The sequence below is a fragment of the Mercenaria mercenaria genome, chromosome 8, assembly GCF_021730395.1.
Source record: "Mercenaria mercenaria strain notata chromosome 8, MADL_Memer_1, whole genome shotgun sequence".
NCBI lineage: Eukaryota > Metazoa > Mollusca > Bivalvia > Venerida > Veneridae > Mercenaria > Mercenaria mercenaria.
Genome location: NC_069368.1, coordinates 60,789,076 through 60,799,650, shown reverse-complemented (window position 1 = coordinate 60,799,650; position 10,575 = coordinate 60,789,076). Strand labels below are relative to the sequence as shown.

At 33.9% G+C, this 10,575-nt stretch overlaps 1 non-coding gene across 1 annotated transcript; it reads left to right on the top strand.

Annotated features, from left to right (window-relative positions):
• The first annotated feature begins 9,562 nt into the window (after positions 1-9,562).
• Trnaa-cgc (transfer RNA alanine (anticodon CGC)) lies at positions 9,563-9,635 on the top strand. The gene has a single exon. It is a non-coding gene; the product is annotated as a tRNA-Ala (tRNA).
• Positions 9,636-10,575: the final 940 nt, after the last annotated feature.

The window sequence follows — 10,575 nt, the reverse complement described above, 5'->3', positions numbered from 1 at the left end:
AATAGTCTAACAGAATGGCCAATTAAACACTCAAAGATAATAGATAACCAGTTCGGTTTTCAAACTCACACACATGTATATGTTTTAAATGTTTGCTATATAATTCTAAAGAGCAATAGGATATTTTATATTTGTGCAGTATATAATACCATGTATTTGTTTCTGTATATTTGTTTTGTATATACTATAAAATCAAATCAATGTTATCGTGATATATACTGTGATGATTAAAACATAGTTTAATAAAATTTTCAATATTATTTTTTAAATTCATTTTTTTAAGTATAGTTAAACGATGACTCGTGATACTTTACCAATCCAGAAAAAAATATATCATATATAATAAGAATATAATAATAAATAAATGTGCATTTGTATCAGAAATGTGTAAGTAGGCAAACAATAGAAGTCTTTTCAATAAATTAAAGAGTTTTTAAAAAAGCTAATTACCTTTCTACTCGATCCCTAGCTTTTGTAAAAATGTATTGTAATTAAATGTTGTTTGATTAATAAAATATTGTTTAAACCAAAAAAATTAAAAGTTTATGTTAATTACATTTATAGCTTATCGGTTGTCATTATTCGACCGTTACAGTGCAAAATCAAACAACAGTGAGGACATTTGATATCTACACAAAATATGAAATGAAAATTTCAAAATCGGATCCATGTGACAAATAAAAATAAAGAAAAGTTCAATGATTTTTACCAAAAAAATATGTATAACATTTAAATAAGATTTTTAATCTGTCACCATTCATAGTCAGATAAATATTATACAAAACACGCACACATATTTAATATAATACACAAACGTTAAATTATTATGAATATAGGAAACAATACAATACACAATAGGCACGCGGTCACGGCGTATTTCGTATTATTTTCACACGTATGTAACATGACCGAAATCTCGTATAAATTTGTGTTTGTGAAATGAAGATTACAACCGCGCAAAACGTGAGCATTTGTTTATTCTTTCGGGAATAGTTCCGAATTAACTCAATAAGCTTTTCCTTTTCCTTTGCATTACACGTGAGACCCTTCTTCTTTATCTTATCTTTAAGTTCATTTAAACTCATTATGAGCAATTGCTTTTCACATATAATTTTCGAAAATAGACACTGGTTTCGAAAACAAAAAAAAATCTTACTCAACATCCATTATTTGTACTGCATAAGCTATTGACAGTATTTAACCAGTTAGAATTAAAAGTACAAGATCACTGTTAATTATTTGATATATTGGTTGGTTTATAAAGGTATAGAAAAAGGTACAATGTAAGATTTTAAGGAAAATAATCTGTGTTAGAAAATCCACAAACGGTTTATATGGAGATTTAGGCAGATACCCGATAAATGTAATAATAATTAAATATTGGATAAAACACTAAAGTTAGATGACAACTGTATTTTAAAGAAAATCTATACTATATTAAAAGAAAATGCAAGTAAAAACCGTTCAAATAACAATAAACTTTGGACTTATATGGTCAAATCCGTATTAGACGAAATGAGCTGACAAATATATGGCTACAACAAGACAATGTGTGTGTTAGTTTACAAGTTATAAAACATAGAATACTGGACATATGCAAACAAAGCTGCTATTCAAATATAAATAATTCAAGCATGTTGTCATCATAAAGCTTATTTAAACATGAACTTAAAAAATATCTAAATACTATAAATATAAACTAATATAGAATAGCTCTACGTAAATTCCATTTGTCGTCTCATAATTTGGAAATCAGAAAGGGCAGGTATGAAAACATCCATATAGAAAAGAAATAAAGTGCCGAAACTGTTCCTTGAATTTGACAGAGAATGAACAACATTTTTGTGGGCAGTAAAGCATGCCCACAGATTAACCATACCACAAATTTACAAAAGTATGTCTTTAAGTTATTTGAAAACAAACAACATGCGTAGAAGCATCTACGCATGAAGTAGGTCCATGCCCTCCATAACTTTTATGTAATTCAAGTCTTTATAAGCTTTTGAAACGCTTCTGAGATTCAATTTTCAAAATTTTACATTACTTTAGTACATAATTGTCATCATCTACATTTCACAATAATAACAAAGCGTATGAAAACGAGCACGCTTGCTCTGAGCATGTGACCAAAAAAAAAAAAATAAAAAGAAATAATCAACAAAAATAGTTCCTCAGCACTATCCGCGTAGGTCTATAATCGGTAATAAAAACAAGTTGCGTCATTTGATAAAATTTTGAATTAAAACCGAGTTCCTGCTTTATAAAAACCCCATAGCACTTTTTATGTTACCTGATCAGAAAACATTTTGTTACGTGACCATTTTTTTTCAAGTGACCAAAAGATCTTTAATACCCTCAACCTATTCAATATACAGTCAGTGTGTGCTTATATTTTTGTGGAAAATCAATTTGTTAGGGATTTAGGTCGGAATCGATATTCGACGACTTGAGAGGTCGCCGAATAAATGTGGCATGGGAATATAGTGACGCCATGCGTTCTATTTCGATACGATACTGAAGGTTAAAAATTGCCTCCGTGTAATCCTGCGAAGTTTAGTAGCATGTAAACTGGATTATGCAAAAATATATTATATTCAATAAATAGTTAAGGTATCATTTTATTTATTTTCATAGGGAAAGATACGATCCTTTCAATAATTTTTAATTGCACGACTTCCTGACTGATCTCATGTATTTCATCTCTAGAGTGTTAACAAGATTTTCCTTTTATCAAGTCTAATGGCCTTGTTTTTGACCCTACATGACCCAGATTCGAATTTGACCTAAACATTATCAAGCCAAGCAATTTGACTTATTTCCAATATCTGAGTCAGAACTTTACAGTGTTCACAAGCAGCCCCTGAGAGATGCTTTGAATACATCAAAATAGTTACAAACAGAGTTTGATGCTTTGTTCACAATAGGAAACATCTTATTCCTATAACCTTCTCACTAGGTATGTTTCCAAACGAAGATTCATACGATTGAAATCCAGTTGCTAACTAAAGTTAGCAGTCATGTTTTCTTTAAAATAAAAACATACAAATTTCTAGCCAAATAATGTCTTACATTAATTAATTAATTAATTAATGTCCTCGCTTTATGACCGCGTACATTGAAACCTATTCACGTTTGATTTATGCATTTTAATATACAATACATACACAATTCTAGCCAAATAATGTCTAACTTGTCTCGCTTTATGACCGTGTACATTGAAGCCTATTCATGTTTAGTTTATGCACTTCTTATTTACGGGTTACATTCAAGCACTTTCTAAGGAGTAACATCATTTGTTTAAACTGAGAAAAGGGCATGCAAGTAATAAACACTTTGTGAGGCTTGTTTTGCCCTTTTTTAACATATTTAAGTTAGAGAGGCAGTTTATAAAAAGACGGCAGAAGAAATACTACGTCTGCCGCTTTCATACACAACAAATGATTGATTTTCACTTTTTTAAACTAATACTTTCAAAAAAAAAGGGCATACATTTTAAGAGGCTTGTTTGACCCTTGTGAGATTTAAAACATTTAGGCTCGAGAGACTGTTTATACAACGGTGACAGAATAACCACTACGTGCGCACATTTGCATAAACAATAAAGGATTGATTTTCCGCTTTCTACGCAGAAAGTAACATTACAAAGTGTCTGTTATTAAGATAAATAATCAAAACCAACCTTGGACAGGCGATAATTTATATCATTGCTAGTACTGTAAGTGGTTTGTTTCCGTTGACAATAATCTACAAACATAACTGGTCTAATTTCCCTCTTTAAATAACTGTATAAGTTGCACTTTCAACTGAATTTCTACTTTCCTATGTTCTTTTACAAGATACAAATGTCTGCTTATTGCTTTTCGACAAAACTACTGTTCATTAGTTTTATTTGAAGTTTGTTGAAACTCGTGCTAAACTATTTTTTTCAGTCTGAATTTGTAAAATGTAGTTAAAATCTGTCAAATGAATTGATGTCTGTACGGTGATATATTTTTACATCTATTTGGTACAATAGCATGTATTTGTGTTAAATGGCATCCGCACACAAAAATATACTTTTCCGTATTCTATTTAAATGTAACAAACTGCAAAGGCCTGCATTTAACACAAGAACCTTTATTAACTAGGTGTAAATAAATAATAAAGCCGGGCTAGGAGGTGATAATCGGCTCAGAACAGGCCCGGCTCTGTCGTGTACTCTTATTACTCAAACGGAGTAATTACAAATCCTGCCGCTAGTAGCTAAATAGTTATGGATACAACGCAACAGCATGGCGGATAGGTCAGTGCTCTAGAACAATAGGGGGAGCCGCACCTAACATTCCAAATAACAAAAGAGAGTAGGTGAGTCAATCGAAAATTCACATGACATTACGGAATTTCCCAATGACTCACTCCACTCCCTGATTTTTACCCCCTGTTGTTACACATTTTCCAATGACTCACGCCACTCCCTGCTTTTTTCCCTCGAGTCACCAGACACTCCTTGATTCTCTAATTTTAGCATTAGACAATAGAGGTTATTATATAAAGTTGTTCTTTTAGTGTCACCTTTGTTTAATTCTTCCTTAATCTATATTCCATTGTTCTATCATAATAGATTTCTAAACTAAATAGCCCTATAAACCGCTCCCAGCTTTCATTTTATATTACAAAGATATTAAATGCAATCAAATCTATTCTTTTAACCAACTAATCAACAATAGCCACAGATGAAATGACAAAGTGTTCACTCTTAAGTATATTAAAACCTTTCAAAAACTGACTAGATAACAATCGATATCCTTTCAATATTCGCGTGAAGCGTGAAAACAGACAAATTGATAAATTAACTATTAAAATAGGTCCAACGATTTTACTAAACTTATGTATCAAATTATTATTGTTTTTTTTTTTATATTTCTTATTTGTTTAACATAGTTTTGAAATTTTAAGTCGCTATATCCCCATTTATTTCAATAAAGCCACACGCCCACTATCCGACTTAATTGCCTGTTAATTTGTGACACGCGTCTTTATCAAATACCGCGGTAGCGAGAGATAAACTACCTATTGATAAGTCAACGAACTTTGTATACTATTTTCATTCTATGTTTGAATACAAAATACAACACTGTTTGCATATTATAGTCAATTTTATTGATGTTCCTCTAGACAAAGCGAGAATTCACCTCCTCCTCATTCGATAATAGTAATCGCTAGATAAAAACGAAGTCTTTTATTTACAGTTTAATTTTCTCTTTTTTATCAAATGCTTTAATAAAGTATTCCTATAATGGATGTTCGGTGTTATTTTTTTAACCTTGCCAGTTTGCAAGGATTTTTTCATTGTTGTGAAGAAATTCTGTATAAATGTGAGGTAAGTATGTATATTTGTGAGGTAGGCGTGAGGGAGGTCCTCGTTGTTGTAAGGGAATTTTGTATAGTTGTGAGTTAGATGTGAGGAAAATCTGCATTCTTGTAAGGGAAGTCTGTATAGATGTGAGGTAAAAGTGAGAGAGGTCTGCATACCTGTGAGGGAGGCGTCAGTAAAACTTATATAATTGTGAAGGAGATCTGCATAGTTGTGAGGGGAGTCTGTGTAGTTGTAAGGTACGCATGAGTGAGTGTTTTATTGTTGTAAGGCAAATCTGTATAGATGTGAGGGAAGTCATTCTTGTTGTGAGACAAGTTTGCATTATTGTAAAGTAAGTAATGAGACTGTGCAGTTCTGAGGTATGCATGAGGGAGGTTTTTATTATTGTAAGGGAAGTCTGTATAGATGTGAGGGAAGCATGTTTAGTTGTGAGGGAAGTTTGCATTGTTGTTAGGGAAGTCTGTATAAATACGAGGGACGTATGTATAGTTGTAACGGAAGTCTTTATAGATGTAAGGTTAACGTAAGGAAGGTCTGCATACTTGTGAGGAATGCGGTAGGGAATCTTATATAGTTGTGAGGGAAGTCTGTGTAGATGAGAGGTAGGCATGAGGGAGGTTCTTATTGTTGTGAGGGAAGTCTGTTTAGATGTGTGGGAAGTATGTATAGATGTCAAGGAAGTCTGTATAGTTATGAGGGAAGTCTGCATTATTGTGAGTTAAGTCATGAGGGAAGTCTGAGCAGTTGTGAGGGAAAGGTGAGGGAGGCCTGAATAGTCGTGAGAGGCGCGTGAGAGAAGCGTATATTGTTGTGAGGGAGATCTGCATAGTTGTGTGGATTGTATGTGTAGTTGTGAGTTATGAGGGAGGTTTTCATTGTTGTGAGGGAAGTCTGTGAAGATGTGAAGGAAGTTTGTATGGCTGTGCGAGGTAGGTCTGCATTGTTGTGAGGAAAATGTGTGTAGTTTGAACTAGGCATGAGGGAGGTTTTCGTTGTTGTGAGGGAAGTCTGTATAGATGTGAGGCAAGTCTGTATAGTTGTGTGGGATATCTGCATGTTTGTGAGGAACATTATGAGGGAAGCTGTATAGTTGTGAGGTAAACGTGAGGGAGGTCTGCATAGTTGTGAAGGAGGCACTCCGAAATGCGGGTTTTGACACTCTCTGCATCATATTTTAAATACGCTGCAAGGGTACATCTGCTAAAAATCTTAAGGTCGTAGAAATGAGTTGATTTATTTAATAGCTTGACATTCCCTCACAATTATTTATACTTCACTCACAGCAATGCAGACCTCCGTTGCAACTATAAAGCCCGCACTCACAGCTATATAAGCTGACTAACGCCTCCCTCACAATTATATAGACTTCCCTCATAACTTTCCTCACAACAATGCAGACCTCCCTCACAACTATAAATACTTCCCTCTCATTTTTACAGACTTCTCTCAAACAATAAAAAACCTCCCTCACGCAAATCTCACAACTACAAAGTAATTATGCAGATCTCCCTCACAACTATATAAGCTTCCCTCACGCCTCTTTCACAACTTTGCAACTATACCTCACGTTTACCTTAAAACTATACAGACTTCACTCATAACATTTCTCATAATAATGCAGACATCCTTCACAACTACACATACTTCCCTCACATCTATAGAGACTTCCCTCACGGCAATAACGTCCTCCCTCATGTCTACCTCACATCTACACAGACTTTCCTCACAACAATACAGACCTCCCTAACACAGCTATACAGATTTCCTTCACATCTATACAGACTTCCCTCATGACAATAAAAACCTCCCTTACGCGTACCTCACAACTACACAGACTCCCCTCACAACTATGCTGTTCTCTCTCATAACTATGTAAGCTTCCCTCACGCCTCCCTCACAACTATGCAGACCTCCCTTACGTTTACTATTACTATTATCAAATGAGGAGTAGGTGATTTCTCGCTATGTCTAGAGGAAAAAAGACTATAATATGCAAAGAGTGATGCTTTTCTTAAATTTTAATGTAGAATGAAAAATTTTATAATACAAAGTTCGTTGACCTTACTCCAATAGGTAATTTCATCTCTTGATACCACGGTATTTGATAAAGATGCGTGTCGCAAAATAACAGGTAATTAAATCGGATAGTAGGCGCGTGGCTATATTGAAATTAATAAAGCGACTTAAAATTTCTAAATTATGTTAAACAGATAAGAAATTTAAAAAATAAAAATGATTAGTGAGGTAAATAAAATGATAGGACTTATTTTAATAGTTAAGTTATCTAATTCAAAGAAAATATCCTATATAAGTGACCCTCCCCACTCCCTTAAACGCCAGACATTTTTATCCCCATTTTAATTGTCTGGTCCAGTCTGATAATGGTCCATAAAACCCCTGTAGACTTGACATGTAGTCCATGTCAGAAGATCATAAATGTTAATGATATGGAAAGATAACTGGTTATTTCCAGTGTTTTGCATTTCATTGATTGAAATGCAGCTTTTTTAGAATATACCAGTCATTTATTCATGTATTCATGAAATGAGTGAAATAAAAGGTTTTTGATTTACACATTTTTTGTTGTTGATAATATACTAATTGTGATTGCTCAGTCATATTGAGTAATATATCCTGACCAATTCAATTATAATTCTTTCATCATGGCAATTCTCACCCTTTTAGAAAACTCTCAATTTTATTTAATGAAAATTAAAATAATTACTTAAAATTCAGTAAGAGAAAGGACAAGTATTTTCTATTCAATTATTATGATCTTTTTATCTAAGTAACAAAATAAAACCAGAAAACTGAATATTAATTAGAAAAAAAGAATTGTTCAGTACCATTTTTAATAGATAAAAAAAATATGGACATTTAAAATAAAAACCAGCAAAAACAGATACCACTTAGAAATGAGCAAAATATTGTTGTATCTTATCACTTTGTTTAGTCCTAATTTAATAAGGCTTTCTAAACTCGTTATAAAGGTGAGAACTGGTTTGCTACAAAGGTAAAAAATATCAGTTGCAATCTATGTACTGCACAGTAGCTATACAGTAGCTTATTATGATAAACAGAAGCAAGTCTATCAATCGTCCAGTCTTGTATATTGGCTCTTTCCACCAATACGCAGACCACAGGCAACATACCTTGCATACCAGAATCAGTGCCTTTAAGAAATCTATTATGATAGAACAATGAAATATAGATTAAGGAATGATAAAACAAAGGTGACAGTAAAAGAACAACTTTATATAAAAACCGCTTTTGTCTCATGCTAACATTAGAGAAGTGCCTGGTGACTCGTAGGGGGAAAAATCAGGGAGTTGCGTGAGTCACTGGAAAATTGGTCAAGTCAGGGGGTAAAAAAGGGAGTGGCGTGAGCCATTGGGAAAATCTGTATCATCATTGGAATTTCAGATTGACTCGCCCTCTCTCTTTTGAAATTTGGAGCCTGGAATGTTGGGTGCGGCCGAGACGTCACAGGAATTTCCTATTGACTTGCCTCCTCTCTCTTGTTATTTGTAATGTTGAGTGCGGCTCCCCTTTGTTCTAGGGCATTGGCCTTTCCGCCATATCATTGCGCGACTGTGACGTCATGGGTTGTTCCGCGTAAGTCCCGCCCCACGCGATAACTCACTCTTACGTCATAGGGTCACGTGATAGCCTCACAGCCTCTCAGGCATTCTGTCCAACGCCTCGTACTATACTAGTGGAAAATATAAGTGAGTGCACTTAACTTACATTTTCACAGAGAAGAAACATTCAACTTCATCGAAAGTTTCTGAAATTGTGTGGTGCGAATCATACTATTTTACACCACATACCCGAACACTGTTAAAACTCAGAATTCTAGCTTAAATGTGTGAATGTCCTGTTTTAATACTTAAATCCCAACATTGTTATTCTGTGTAACAGTGTGTATATAAAGTATATAATTAGTCTATGATATCAATTGTCCGATTAGCTCACTTGGTAGAGCATCTGACTTGCAAGCAGAAGGTCACAGGTTCGAGTTCTGTATCGGGCTGCACATTTTTCCGCTCCTATGACATTGGTGCCGTGAGTGTGGTGGCTAGCCTTGGAATCCTAGAGCTAGGGTGAAGCAATGGCTGGGTTAGTCAAAAGAATCTGAGTTGAAAAAAGGAGGAAGGAATGTAGCAGTGTGAATATAATGTATATAATTAGACTATGATATCGATTGTCCGATTAGCTCAGTTGGTAGAGCGTCTGACTCGCAAGCAGAAGGTCGCAGGTTCGAGTCCTGTATCGGGCTGCACATTTTTGCGTTCCTATTACATCTGCAATAAACATTCATTTTACGTGTGGACCAGTGACAGACCAGTATGACGTCCAACAACTATTCCAACGTCCGCTTGGTCGCCAAGTTGAAAGTGCATTGACCATGATGACGTTTTATATAGCCATTGGTTTCACGTGCACGTGTTTATCGAGCGGATCATGGTTATAAGTTTTCGGCCCCGGCTAATAAGTTATAATGAGTACGTGAAATCAAAAACCTGCTGACAACACATTCATTTTAGTTACTTTATATAATAATATATGTATTTGATATTTTCAAATGACAGGTTTTAAAAAAACTATCAGTACTTCATAAAACTCAAAAGAAAAATAGGTTTCTTGATTGATGAAAAATATTGAATTAAACAACAAACTGTTAAATCAGCTCAAAACCGTACTTCAATACTGTAGTATAATAATTTCATGGTGAAAATATAACCAAAATTCCATTTATAGACTTGCCATCTCAGCAAGACATTGAAATAAAATTATGCAAACATTCAAGAACTATTTGAAACTGTAATTGTGCGATTTAGTGATTGTATATTGAAAAATATTAAAGTTGCCATTCTGTAACATATCTATGATCCACATGTGTGAGTATTGACCTTGTTTAGGAAGTAAAAATGTAATATACCAATGCAGGTTCATGTGTTAACGAGTGCAAGAAAACGAGAAGGACTTTGGCATTGACATACAAATAATATTAATAAATATCAATACATGTCCCGTCTTGTATTCAAATTTAAAAACATGGACCGTCTGAGGACAGTTTAAAATTATGTCCATAAAAATGTTAAATGAATTAATACAGAAGTCAAAAAAGAGATATAACCTTTTTTAAAAAAAGAAGAACCTGTACATTGCAAATCAGATCATTACAGTGAGCATGTTTTTAAATATTCCATCCATTT